Below are 14805 nucleotides of genomic sequence, written 5' to 3'. Positions count from 1 at the left end.
ACCATCACCTTTGCTATCTTCTACTGACTAGAAGTTCTACGAACTCAGAGCATAATCATCTTTGCTCACCTGGGACTGCCCTTTAATGTGTCCACCACATCTGGTCCCTGAAGTAACTGATTCTTTGGCCATGTTTTAAAAATAAATTTATACAAAATGCATCTCATGGTAAATTTATGAACATGCATTTAACATACTTAAGCACAATGTGGTTCACTTTCCCCTGAACTAAAGCAACAGAGTATTTAAGATGGGCTTGATTTGTATTGGTTTGTCTCTTGTACAAAACCCTTGACTGCATGTTTTGTACAGAGCCAAGTTTACCTGCACATGGTGCACATGGCCACGAAGGAGTTAACACTGTTCTACAATATCGCCTATCTCCTTCTTCCTCATCAGTAAAATAAGACCTATAATTTGCAAAACGAATCCACATTCTTGAACAGTGCCTGCAAAGGGGGAGGGGAGGAGTATTTTAATAATTAGCTATTCAAATTATCTTACGGTTGCCGACTATTCATAAAATCAAAAACATAATATAAAATAACATAGATCATAATATTAGTTACAGATGTCAGCTTCCTCCTTTTTTCCTGAAGAAAAGGTGTTAATGAATTGCTCTAGAGTGATTTCTGACATAATTGCCAGGATTGTACAATATCTCATTCTACATTTATGCCAGCAAATTAGCATCTGTGATTCATACAGTGGTAGCTTTCTTAATTTTATCATGTACTAAAATACATGTTGTTTAGGTTTTCAAAATAACAGGTGGCTCTATACCTTCTAGATTGAAGAGAATTAACATTTCTGCCAATAAATTAGTGACTGTTTCAGAAATGACACTAACGATATGCTGGTGAGTTTGCAGCAAAAATACGACTGCACTTCTGACAACCTACTAAATACTGGGGATGCATAAATAATTTCAACTTGTGAAATATGACTTTTAATAATATTCTTTTTAAAATATCTTTTGTTGGGGGGCAGGGGTTCCCCATGACAACTATATAACACTTAGCACATAACACTTTTTGCCAGCTCTAGGAGGGCAAGTACAGATGGTGTTAGTCAGAAATGCAATTGTTTCTGCTTCTAAGTACTATGAATAATACTATTGCCACAAAGAATTTAGATTTGCAAACTTTACCTGCCATGGTAGCTATGACGTTGGGCACATTTCTGAGCTGCCAAGCCCTGAGTGGTCACTCAGACCTCAGGTGAGATGCAGCTCCTGATTCAAAGAATCCATCTCTGGCCAAGGTTTGCATCGGGCCAACCTGCGTCCCTCACCTGGGGTTGCCATTGCACGGACAACAGCCAGGGAGGGTGCTATTTTGCATCAGGCACATTTCTTCAGTGATTAGGAAAGCTTTCCCGTTCACTCTTCCCGAGTGGAAGTCAGCCGGGGTTTATTTGGTCTTTATAATAAAGACGCAGTCACTCACTGCCATGAAGTCGATTCTGACTTACAGTGACCCTGGAGGAGAGAACGGACCAGAACCTGTGGGTTTCAGAGACTGTCACTCTCTGTGGGAGATGAAAGGAAGCCTTCTCTTGCTCATTCAGAGTGGCTGCGGTTTGGAGCTGCGGACCTAACCCGCCATGCCATGGGTACAGAAAAATGAAATGATTTTCCCAGCGCTGTGAATTTGTGGAAGTGGAGTTCATAGTGATCTCAAAGTTCCTTGTCTGATGATTAAAGTCACCTTTTTTTCTGGTGACCGTCTTTTTTCTTTCACAACACCCTCTGCAGCGCTTCCTGGGGTCAGTCTTCAGGGATGTGGTTACAAATTTTAGTTCTGAGGACTCTCGAGATTGTTTTATGAATGACTCTGTGGATGTAGCATGTGACTCTCATATTAATGTCCTTCACATGTGATAGTTCAGGAAACAGGCACAAAGAGCCGAGTTAACTTGTGAGAGGATGTGTATCATGTGTGGACCTGGTTGAAGCCCTTTGGCTCTGGAATCTGTCCTTGAGGGCCACCCTGTTCTGCCTCTCATTGTCAAGTCTAGCATGTCTTTCTTTATCTTCTATCAAAAAATGCATCATACAATGCTCAGACCTCCCTGGGGCCACTATAGATTCTGTGCTGTGTACCACATGAACTCTTGTCACCAATTAGGATACAAAGAATGAATGATAACTCAAAGAGGGCAGAGCATGTATGCAGTTTATTCCACAGCACCTAGTACCTCGGAGGAGCTCCACAAAGTTATTTGGACTCGATAAATGATCAGAGGAATGGATGGACGGAGTATAAATAAACATGACTTTATGGGTCCTTTGTCAAATGAGGGAGCCATACTTCAGATGAATAGAATGATTTTAGTCCTTTCAGATCCTTTAACTAAGTTTTCTATATATAAAACCACTCCAGTCTGGATGAAACAGACCCGCTCGATTTAAAAATATATATTAGAAAAGCATATGCTAAAACCAAAATTAAATAAGCTTTTATCTGCATGGCTAAGTTTCAACTCAGATTCATTTGGTAGAGGTGAAAATGAATTCATTCACAGAAATTATCTTGCCATGTTTTAGAATGATGTTTCCATCTGGGTGGCATTTTTATGAGTGGAAACTGAAGGGTAGGAAGAAAAATGAATGGGAGGGATGTTGGAAATGACTTTATCTTAAAGGGATCAATAATCAATCACCAAGCTCCAAAGGGATCAATAAATCCTGGCTTTAATAGAAAAGACTTAGGAGATCAGTACTTATGTCCATACGGTGTTTTTTAATATTGCATGTTTATATCTAAAAGACTGTGGGCCATCAACTTTCCTCAAATAAGATAGTGGTAAAGACATAATTGAGAAGGGAAACTAATATAATCAAGAAGAGAGAATATATTCTCATATAAAGATGATTATGTGCAATGAGGGGGGAGCAAGAAAATGTCAAAAGTGGGGTTGAGACCTGGGATTTGGTCGATTATTTTACGATTGTGAAAACAATTGCTCAGAAGAGGATGTCTTTAAAAAATGTTATCAGATACGGGAATGTGATTGTTGATTTATTCAACCATTCCAATATGCTAGACCTTAAGAATCTACTCTGAATTTAGAAGAGGTTGCTGTGGGTGGGTTTTAAATATATTTCATAGCAGATAATAAATTAAGAATGAAAATGGCACAGGAAGTTCCCTAATAAGTCATTAAGATAAGTTATGAGATTTCTAATATGCATTGCTAACTTTTCCAATTGATATAATGTGGGTCAGTAAAACCCTTAAACATCATGACTCCAGTGATATCTTTATCAAAGAAAAAAGTATCAAGCTCAGTGATTCACTGAATATTGAGTTTCTAAATGTGACTTCTTTAGACATGAATTATTGAGACAAATTATGAAGAAGGTGCATAGCATGTTATATTTCCATTTCTTTAATGGGGTCAAAACAATGACACTATATGATAACATGACAAAGAGAATAAAAGATGGCTTAAAACAATGTCATTATTAGATTGACAGGATGGGGGAACAGAAGAAGATGTCCATGTCCAAAAGAGAGAGAGAGATTTTATTTCTGAGCAGATTCACATGAAATAGAAAAGAGACCAGAGGACAGGTGAATTTTCCAATTACTTACTATTACTTCAGTGAAGCCCAGGTGATATAGTTATGTGTTGGGCTATGATCTGCACAGTCAGCAACTCTGCGGGAGAAAGACTGGGCCTTCCCCTCTAGTAATCAGTTACCGTCTTGGAAACCCAGAGAGGTGGCTGTATATCAGCATTGATTGGATGCCAGCGAGTTTATAACGTCAAAGGAGCCCTGGTGGTACAGTGGGTGGAATACGTGTTAGCTCTCCCCAAGGTGAACAAGTGGAAATTAATTACCAGTCACTCTCAGGACGAAAGAAATATGAGGCTTTCCATTCCCTTAAATATTGACAGCCTTGGAAACCCACAGGCCCTTCAACACTGTCCTACAGGGTCACTGTGAATCACAATGGACTTGATGGCATGAATTTGATCATGACTACTAATTGCTAGCATAAAGAGGAAATATGGAGTAGAACAAAGTTAAAAATGAGCTTACAGATCAGTTGGAATCATCAATTTCCATATTTAAAACTCATTGCCATCGAGTCAGTACTGGCTCATAGTGACCCTCAAGGGTCAAGTGCAACAGCCTCTGTGAGTTACTGAGACAGTGACTCTATACAGAAGTAGAATGCCCCATCATGCTCCTGAGGGTTGGGAGGTGGTTTTGAACTGCCAATCTTGAGGATCACACCCCAGTGGTGACCACAATGCCAGACGAGCTGTTAAAATGTCTAGAGGACACCCTTATTCTGGACAAGCAGAAGAAAGAGAGCATATAACACAGTTTCGGAAACTTTCCAACTGCCAGGATTCTACAGGTATTTGTTTCAGTGACCTTTCTCTTCTCTGATGTAGAATTTATTGCCTCGGACTTTTTTTTTAACGTTGCCATCTTTGATAGTGTTCCTGGCCTCTTTAGGGGGAGCACAGAGGACATCAAGCCCCATCATGGCCCATGATTGGGCTGGCCCTATAGTCCATCCTCTCTGTGCATTGGCTGCTCTGAGCAGGAATGTCATCCTCAAGGCTTGGGCATCCTCAAAGACTGACAGAGCTACCGGGATAGCATTGGAGACACAGTGGGGAAATTGTGCCCGGTCTGACACCCCCCCCCCACCCCAACTCTAATATCTAACAACCCGTTCCCCCTCCCCACACACCAGAAAAAAAACAAGAGGGGAACACAACAAAGCAGCAAGGGGAGCAAAGCAATGAAGTCCCTGAGGAATCCCAATCCCAAAAAAAGAGACCTTTCACCCGATTGGAAAGCACTTGTGAAGGTCAACAGACAGACCTGGGACTATTTGTGGGTTGTTTTTATTGTTTGTTGATTTGTTTTTCATGTATATCTATGTAAAATAGGCAGGATTGTTTACAATCCTAAGGAGCAAATAAGGGGGACTGACTATTCCCAGGGAGACATGGGAAAGAAGGAGGTGGGGGAAAGGGAGGGGGAACCAACAAACCCAGGGACAAGGGAAACACAAGAGATTTAAAATCGATGGCGAGGAGGTCATAGAATGCCTGCTAGGGTTTGATAAAGAGCAATGTAGCCGAGAGGACATACTGAGAGATGAACGAAGGTCAAACATGACAGTGGGACAGGAGGAAAGTAAAAGGAAAGGACTAGGAGGCAAAATGCACTTATAGAGGTCGAAATATCGGTATGAATACATGTAAATATCTTTATATGTAATGGTAAGGATTTAGATCAGTGTACATATATTTATAGGTAAAGCGTTAACATAGCAGGTAAACATTTCACCTTGTTTGAAACAGGAAAACCACTTTTTCCCATAGTGTTGTCCTTGTAAGTTGTGCTCTACATCGCAACAATTTCTGTGGCATTTTTCCTGACCAGGAAACATTTTTTTACAGCTGCATGCTGTTCTCTTAACTCGGCCATCACTAAAATCAAGGTTCAAGTGAGATTGCTTTTATGAAAAAAATTCACTGTGACCAGAGAGAACCTTCCCAGGTGACACCACTGGGTGCACTAACTCAGAGCAAGTTGCTTGATGCTCTCCTAGCAGGAAAAATGTGTACTACAAAAGCTTTGCTCTGCTCAGTGCAATTACAGTTTTGGTGGGGGTACCCCCTCATAATCTTGATTATGCTGGATCAAACTCAACACTTGGCCAGTTGGCCACCCTATAGATGTGGTCTGAATTTGTTCTGGGTGCAAGTATCTCTTATTGGTTCCATGACAAAAATTTTGTCCCTGGATTTTTTATTTGTGTTGGGAGGGTCTTTTCCTTCGTATGAACTATCAGTGTGTTTGTCCAAAGACTATTATGTTTCTACTCTTACCACCTTAGAGTGGTTTTGTTTTCAGTTGGGTCTCCAAGCTGTAAGACACAGGAGGAGTGAATACATATGATAATTTTGGATACAAAAGAATAAAAGGATACAGAGACTACCTTTGTGGGAGAGGAGGGCAGTGATGACAGGGAGAGAAAGGGGACATCAGGAGTCACTAATGAAGACAGGAGGTAGGAAGGAGCACTAGAATGGATTATGATTGCAAAAATCATCTTGGGGCAACTTAACTATGAAGGAGGAGAAAGCTCAAAAATTTATATGGTGGGTGGTTTTCCATTTCTTCATAATATGATTGGATGATGGAACTATTGAACTATATGACATGTAAATTACTTTCCAATAAAATGGTTGGGGGTGGGGGGAGAATCAATAATTTCACATTTGATTTTTTATTTAATAAAGTTGTCTATGATTTTGTAGCAATATTTATTTGTAAATAAAGTATAGAATTATTCTTTCTCCCTATTTGAAATCTATCAAATGAAATTGTATACTCTTGAAGGTGAAGGCTACACTACTTTGTATACTGTTACCCACTCTAAACTGCCATCACGTGGAGTCTTAGAGCCCCTACAAGGTAGGGTAGAACTGCCCCTGTGAGTTTCTCAGACCGTACATCTTTATGAATGTAGAAACACCCATCTTTTTCCCAAGGAAGGCCTGGTGGTTTTGAACTGCTGATAAAGTCAAATAACTTATCTTAGTGGAAATAATTACTTGAGGAGATTAGCAGTTTCCAAAGTCACTGAAATTAAAGGGGAACATATGAGTACTACTTTCCTACCTTTTTGAAAGCTGGCTTTGATGCCTATGAACAGTGTTCTTCGAATCCTTTGACTGATGGGCAGTGGGTTTGCCAATGGCTGTTGTTAGGTGCCGGCTGGTTGGTTCCGACTCCTATAAACCTGATGTAGAGCAGAAAGAAACACCACCCAGCACCGTCTGGTGCCATCTTTTTCAGTCTACCGTTGTGGCCAGCAAGTCAATATTGTCGAGGGTCTTCCTCCTCTTCATTGTCCTCTACTTTACCAACCATGGTGTCCTTCTCCAGAGACTGCGCTCTGCTAAACACATGTCCAAGGTACATGACACCAAGTCTCCCCATTCTTGCCTCTAAGGAACATTCTGGCTGCACATGCTCCAAGACAGATGTGTTTGTCCCTTTGGAAGTCGGTGGTACTTTCAGTACTCTCCACCAGTGCCATCCTTTAAATGCATGGTTTCGTTTTTTTGGTCTTTCTTATTCAAAATCCAACTTTCACATGCATACAAGTTGATTAGCAATGCTATGACTTGATCAGGAGCTCCTTAGTTCTCAAAGTAAACTCCTTGCTTCCATCACTTAAAAGGGGTGTTATGTAGCAGATACGCCCAATACAATGTGTCCTCTAATCTCTTGACTGCTGCCTCCAGGAGCTTTGATTGTGGGACCAGGCAAGACAAAATCCTCGACAATCTCAATCTTTTCTCCATTTAGCATTTAGATTTTGTTACCTATTGGTCCAGTTGTGAGGTTGTGAGGAATTTTGTCTTCTTGCATTGAGTTTTAATCTGCAGTGAATGAAGGCTGCATTTTGGGGGGGGGGGGGGCAGCAGATTCCAAACATTAATTCTCTATCTGTACTAATGTAGGAAATGTTTTTCCATTTTGTTATTCATAATTCAACCTCAGTTGTTATATTTTTCCATAAGGAATTTTTAATTTAGTATAAATTCATATTTTCATCTGTGGGATTTAATGTTTGTTATGTTCTCAGAATTGGATTCCTTACAGAAACATATAATACACTCTCCTTGTTTTCCAGGAGTAATTTTCAGATTTTTAAGAACATATACAACACAATATTCTGTTCTCTTGTTCTTTCTGACTCTCTCTCTATAATCATACAGAGATATCTGAAACATTTCTTTCAGGGCCACAGAGACTGTAAGTACCAGAACCTGGCCTGAATAATTTCTTGTAGTCTTAACTGATTTCAGAGCAGTCTCCTGTTTGGTGGAGAATTAAAAATAAGCTGTGTGGAATTTTCATCATAAGATGATTGAATGTTCTTATGCAAGGATAAGCTATGTTTTCCAATAACACAGAAAATGCTGGTGTTTAAAAGGTGGCATCATAGTCACGTCAGGAGTTGGCATCCTCTGTTGTCCTCTGTATCTTAAGACTCTGTGGTTAACTGAACTCCAACTATTTTCTGGGTTTCATCTGTGGTGTGTCTCTGTCACCATGGTGAAGATGGGGAATGCTTTAACAAGGTTTTGAGAATGACTAAATTCAGAGACAGACGTCTTTATGATAATAAAGTGGTTTTAAAAATACAGGAAGTCATCTCCTGGTTGCAAATATCTGTCCACTGCCTTTTAGTGCTATGCAAATTTGCCATCACCTTGAAAAGTTTGAATCAACCGCTGCAAAACCCTAAACCACTGTCATCGAGTAAATTCTGACTCATAGTAGCCCTTTATAGAACTGGTTACGAGTTGGGCAGCAAGCCTCATGATGGACAGTTCAAAACCACCAGTAGCTCCTCAGGAGCAAGACGGGACTTTTTACTCCCAGTAAACAGTTAGTCTTGGGACCTCATAGAGGGTCACTATGTGTCACCATGGACTTGATGGTCATGAGTAGATAGTTTTGGAAGCAAATAGTCTCATGCTCCCAACATTTTTTTTTATCACAATCAACTTCACTTGCTGCCTCTGCAGCCTATAAACCATTGACAAGGCTTAATGCCTTTACTTGCTCTAAACCAAAACCAAACCCATTATCACCAAGTAGATTTGCGATTCACAGAGACCCTGTATAGGGTGCACGAGACTGCCTCTTGTTGAGAGCAGAAAGCCACGTACTTGCTTTTTGCATTAAAATAAAGCCAAATAAGAACCATACTGCCTGTTTGGCTGCACATTTGACTTGAGGACTTACTAAGAAACAGACCTCATTGGTTTCCCAGGGAGTCTTCATATTTATCCTGATGCAAAATGGAATCATTGGCGTGCCTAGTTCCAAACATCAGAACCAGTGTTTCGCACCTGACCTGTGTGGGGAAGCCGCCATTGCTGTCCAAATTTGAACCCAAATTTAGATGAACCATTTTCAAAGAACAAAGAAAAGAAGGGGACTTTTTTTAAACAAAGTACAGTAAAAGAAGAGAGTACAGAATGCGCATGTGCTGGGATCCGTCAAGGTTCCGGCTGGTGGTTGGGATCCACGTTGTACATCTCTGTGGGAGAGAAAATGGCTGAGCAGGCCCCCAAATCCGTTCTGTTTGTATGCCTGGGTAACATTTGTCAATCACCTATTGCAGAAGCAGTGTTCAGAAAACTTGTCATGGATCAAAACCTCTTAGAGAAGTGGAGAATAGACAGTGCAGCAACATCCACATATGAAATAGGAAACCCTCCTATTATCGGGGGCAAAATTGCATGAAGAAGCATGGTATCCCCATGAATCAAATTGCCCGGCAGATTACCAAAGAAGACTTTGCCACATTTGATTTTATACTATGTATGGATGAAAGCAATCTGAGAGATCTGACGAGAAAAGGGAATCAAGTTAAAAACTGCAAAGCTAAAATTGAACTGCTTGGAAGCTATGATCCACAAAAACAACTTATCATTGAAGATCCCTATTATGGGAATGGCTCTGACTTTGAGACTCTGTACCAGCAGTGTCTTAGGTGCTGCAAGGCATTTTTGGAGAAGGCAAGCTAAAGCTGCACCATTCACTGCTGCTAACGGCCTACTGTGATGAGCACCTTCCCGCGATGCTAAGTAGTGTCAGTTGAAGCCCATGTTAAAGTGTAGTCCTGATAGTCCCATAGCTCAGAGTCACAGCTACTTCTTCAGTTGACCTACTGTTTCTTCTGTGGAAAATTATTGTAGCTGGAAATCAGTTGTGATTGGCAGAAAAATAAACATTTGATTTATAGGGTACATTAAAGCTTCTCAGTTCATTGAACTTCCCCCTCACCCTCGTTATAAGCAAAGTAGTAAAACAAAATAGAAAGTTTTGTGCAAAAAAAAGAAGAGAGTAAAGAAAACAAAAGAGACGGGGAATATTCTTGCTTCCTGGAATGACAGAACCTTAGTTAAAACTTAAGAGATTATTCTGTTTGCACCTTGGGAAAAATCGCTACTAAATGAAAGCAAATAAGACCTTGTCTCTGAAGTACCATCTTAGGATTCTTTTGATTTTACTCCAGGAAAAAAATAACACCACCATGCATCTTGTGCCTTGATGATCATGAAAATATGAAGTCTAACATAGATTTGTCTTAGCTCAATAGCAACAAGGAAATAAACTTCAAAGAGGTACATTGCCTATGATTGGCAAACACCTGTGTCCTATATTTCAGAATTACATGCACCCAGCAATGTATTTTGAACTAATCAATACTATTACAAATTGTCATTTCAACTCCTCTGTGTAAATCAACTCAGTCGATGATTTTTAAAATTTTAATATGAATTTTTTTAAAGCCTACTTTCTCTGCAGGAAGTACATTGTTCTATTCTTAGTGACCAGAGAGTACTAGAATCTGAGGCCCAGCTACAATTTATGAGGCTATAATGTGTCTTTATTACTGAATCAATCATAGCTAGTAGTTATTCCGTTCATTTGCCTACTTAATGGATTTAAAGTATGAGTGCTAGGTTCAGGCCAATAAGCTTCTTTTATGGTTTACAGATTTACTATCATTTTCCTCACAGTAGTACATTAAAAAATGAAAAAGGATGAGCTTAAATGAGTGATCATCCCACTGTGGTTCTGAACATGCTCACCATTCGATTCCCAGAGAGGGAACCTTGATTGGAATTGATCTGGGTCAGTGTCTCTGCTTTTCTTTTTCTCACTCCCTCTCTGGGTAGATGTATGTATGTGTCTGTCTGCTACTCTGTCTCAGAATTCCAAAGGCCTGATACAAAACTCAAAGCAACAAACAAACTCAGTGCCACATGGAGTCGATTCTACATTAGAGGTGAGCCTATGGGATGCAATAGCCCTGTCATTCTGGGTCTCCTAAGCTGTAAACCTTTACAGGAAGAGAAGGCTCATTTCTCTCCCATTGAACAGCCGGCCTGGGGGCGGGGGATGGGTGAGTTCACACTACTGACCTTTTGGTTAGCAGCACAACAGGGACCTCACCACGCCCCCTGAGCTCTGGCCCTGGGCTGCCAACCACAAGGTCAGTAGTTTCAGCCCAGCATCCCAGCTGCTCAGTGGGAGAAAGATGAAGTTTTCTGTTCTTGTCAAGATCTACAGCCTCAAAAGTGGAAAGGGGCTGTTCTGCTCACCCTCGAGGGTTACCGAGACTCAGAATCTACTCCGTGCCAGTGGGTGTAGAAAGACAAAGAAGATTTAGGGTGGCACAGGAGGGTGAGCATTCAAACACACCAGAGATGCCTGACACAGTGACATGCTGTGGTGTGTAATACAGGAATATCGCAGGTTGGGGGGTGCAAGGGTGCATGCATCCAAAGTTAGTGGACAACTTTGCAGGGCTCCGGCAGCTCTCAGTGTGGCTGTTGAGCAGGAAGGTGGAGACACAGAGAGGCCAGCCTCCACAGAGTTACATATCTCCGTCACACCTCCAAGGGAGGTTCATCAGGCTGCCTCCTGATTGACAGATGAAACTCCACCCCTATACTGTCTGTATCTTCAAGTTGACATGAAATTATATAACTCCCACAGCTATCAATGGTGGCTGAAGGTTTTTGTTTTTGTTTGGTTTTTGGTTTTAGTCTTATGATAAAAGCAATTCTTAAAGATACCCGCCTTGTGAAAGGGAGCAACTTAAGCCTTGGTTCTTCTTTGCTATTATTGCCTGTCATTGAGTGGGTCGTGAATTCGAGCAACCCTTTCCAACAGAGAGCTGCCTCATAGCATTTTCTTGACTTCATAGGAGGTCACGGGTCTTTTCACGCAGGGAGTGACCAAGGGGGCCCACTCATTGACCATGTGCTTTACATCCACGGGCTTAACCACTGGGTCAAAAGAGCATCTCAGTGGTTCTTCTGAAAGTGTATTACCTTCCACTTATGTCTACTTGAGTTTCATCCTCAAAAAATTCCAGTGGCCTAACAATACATCCTAAACCCAGTAGTATTGATTGACAGCGGCTTGTCAGCTAGTCTGTGGCCAGGGAGTCTTTGGAGAGAAGAGAGCTGCTGCTTCCTGATGCCTGCTCTTCTGACCTGTGTCGGCTGTGCTTGGGCTCCTTTAGAGGTGCTTCCCGGATGGGAAGCAGGGCTGCATGGCAACCTTGGGCCGAGCACCATCTGGCTGGGAAGCGGTGAGGAATGATAAAAGGACACGAAGGATGGGAGGAGAGCTATCACAGCCTGTCAGGATTTATCCCCAGAGGAAGCTTTGGTGACAGGGGATTGATTGAAGCGGCGGGTTTCGGGTCCCTGAGCGTGGAGAAGGGATCTACACACTGACTAGCATGTCAGTGACAGAAACTCAAGAAATACGGGGGCAACAGAGGAGGCCCAGGACTGGGATGAAGGGTGGGTCTCCTGCAGTGGGTGAAAGATGACAGGAAGTGACACTGAGGGAAAGATGACTAATGCTGGCTTCACAAAGCCGTGGAAGAGTAACCGAAGGAAAGGGAAGGATAATCAGTCAGAACACTCAGAGAGGAAGTCAGGACTTGAAGTTAGTGATGATAAGATACACATTTAGTATGATAAACAGAAGAAAATGAAAGGTTTTTTTTTTTTCCTTTGCTACATGGGTCACTACGTCTGCATTGACATCAACTCAATGGCAACAGATATAGGAAGCAGAGAAAGTTATGATAAAGGAATTAGGAAAGGATGTGGTGATGACTAAGAACACTTGTTGGGACTGTGTTGAACATTGAGCTGCGAATGTCTTAAGGGCAAGAGTTCAACCCCACCAGTCACTCCATGGGAGAAAGATGAGGCTGTCTTTTCCATAAAGATTTATAGTCTCAGACACCCTATGAAGCCATTCTCCTCTGTACTATAGAGTCTGTACAAATTGGCTGCAACTTGATGGGAGTGGGTGAGTTGGGGGTTGGAGCATTTTTCATTTAGTTTTCTAGATATCTGGCCAGATACCACCTCATCAGCAGCAATGTCAAGTGACGTGCCTCCTGAATCTAAAAATAAACAAATAATAATGAAAGCTACCATTTGTTGAAGATAAGTCATATGCTAGAGATTGTGTAAGCACCCTTTCTTTTTTTCTCCCCCTCCTCATCATCACTTAAAAAGACTCCAACAAAACAAACCAAACAGCCCATGTCAGGTGTCAGCCCCAACTCTCTGCTGTCTCCATGCCTATCAGAGTAGAAGAGCATTCCAGAAGGTTCTCAGTGAATGTTCAGGAGTCGGGTGTTTCCCATAGCATCTCTGGCTGGCCTCTAGCCTCCAGGCCTTTGATTAGCAGCCAAACACCTTGATTATTTATTCCACTTAGACACGCTGCCGTCTCCTTAAAGCCCAGAAAAATTTCATATTTGGGGTCAAATTTTAAATGTGAAAAGCAAAACTAGAGGAGATAAATCATTATCTAAAGGTTCAGTCCTAAGTCTCCTGCTAGGGACTCAGCCTGCACTCCGTTGAATTGAAATGCGGACCCAAGTCCGTCAGATCACAAATAGGAGGCCCTTCCCAATCTTCTGTGCTGCTGGAGCCTCATCTTGCTTAAACTCTTCAAAGGCATGTTCCCAAGTAAATAATGTGGGGGCAAAGAAGTTATTAAAAGCATATGCTGTATTATTTTACATATATATGACACCAATTTGCATCTAAACATCCTTGGGTCACACATATTTTGGTTGGCCAGTTTCCCAGATCCTGTTTTTCTGAAAAGATCTCAAACTGACAGGGACTGTTATCTCTGCTGGCATGATAAAACATCTGAGGACTTGTTACTGGCCCTGTCCCTGGGGGTGACCCAAGGTAATGCCTCTTAGCTTACAACCTGCGCCTCCCAGTGCTCTTTGATGTATGGTCCTGGGCTAAGAATCGCACTTCCTCCAAAAGGCCCAACCCATTCTGATGCACAGATCAGCCAAAACTAGCTTCCCAGGCTTCTTTTCTGCTCCTGAACAGAAACAGCATTTTCCTCAGAATATTCCTATCTGAGCATACTTTCTACATTGCTTGACACAGAGATGGTGCCTTATTTTCTCTTTTCCGTTTGGTCAAAAATGAGATCATCTCACTTCAGCCCTACATTCCCTGGCAAGCCTTTCTCTAGGTTCTGTATTTCAATATACAGGCAGTCTCCATCCTGTGATGAGGGTCTATTCTGATTATTGCATTCTAAGCCCAATCGCTCCCTCTATCCCTCTGTATCATTCCCTCCCTTCCTCTCTCTCTTTCTTTTTTTTTTCATTTTTATTATTCTTGTCTTTCATTATCAGTATCTTCAAAAATCCGATCTTCTGTTTGTATTCAGGGGGTGGATATGTTACATACAACCATCTGCATGACACCGTGCTTATGATTTGGGCTGCAATCCGAACGAGCAGCAAGTCCAAGTTGCCAGGTGCTCCAAGGGTGAAAGTTGAGCTCTCTACTTTCTAAACAGTTATGGTCTCAGAAATTCACAGAGCAGTTCTAAGCTATCTCATAGGGTCACTATGAGTCAGCATCGACTCGATGGCAATGAGTTTGGTGTTTTGGTCAGCAACCATGTGAGAGTGATAAAATCATCGCTTCTTTGGCTGTAACATTGCAGATAGTATATTAAAAATAACAAAAATTTTTAAAGAAACAAATTTAAGTACTATTCACTGTTCATGGTAAGTCAATACATCATAATTTAGGGGGTTGCTGTTCCCTGCTATTTATTAATAGAGTAAGAATAATTATCAGAACCTACTTGTGGTTATAACTCTGTCTCCTCCCAGTTTTTCTGGTTAGGGGCCTTCGTGTAGGCCCTGA

At 41.4% G+C, this 14805-nt stretch overlaps 1 protein-coding gene and 1 pseudogene across 1 annotated transcript in view; both read left to right on the top strand.

Moving 5' to 3' along the window:
* DCC (DCC netrin 1 receptor) overlaps positions 1–14805 on the top strand; it is an 824140-nt gene that overhangs the window by 413007 nt on the left and 396328 nt on the right. The window lies entirely within an intron of this gene.
* Positions 9052–9683, top strand: LOC142427368 (low molecular weight phosphotyrosine protein phosphatase pseudogene; annotated as a pseudogene).

This window comes from Tenrec ecaudatus, chromosome 15 (genome assembly GCF_050624435.1).
Source record: "Tenrec ecaudatus isolate mTenEca1 chromosome 15, mTenEca1.hap1, whole genome shotgun sequence".
Taxonomy (NCBI): domain Eukaryota; kingdom Metazoa; phylum Chordata; class Mammalia; order Afrosoricida; family Tenrecidae; genus Tenrec; species Tenrec ecaudatus.
Note: the sequence above shows the minus strand (reverse complement) of the source record. Positions and strands in the feature narration are given on the sequence as shown.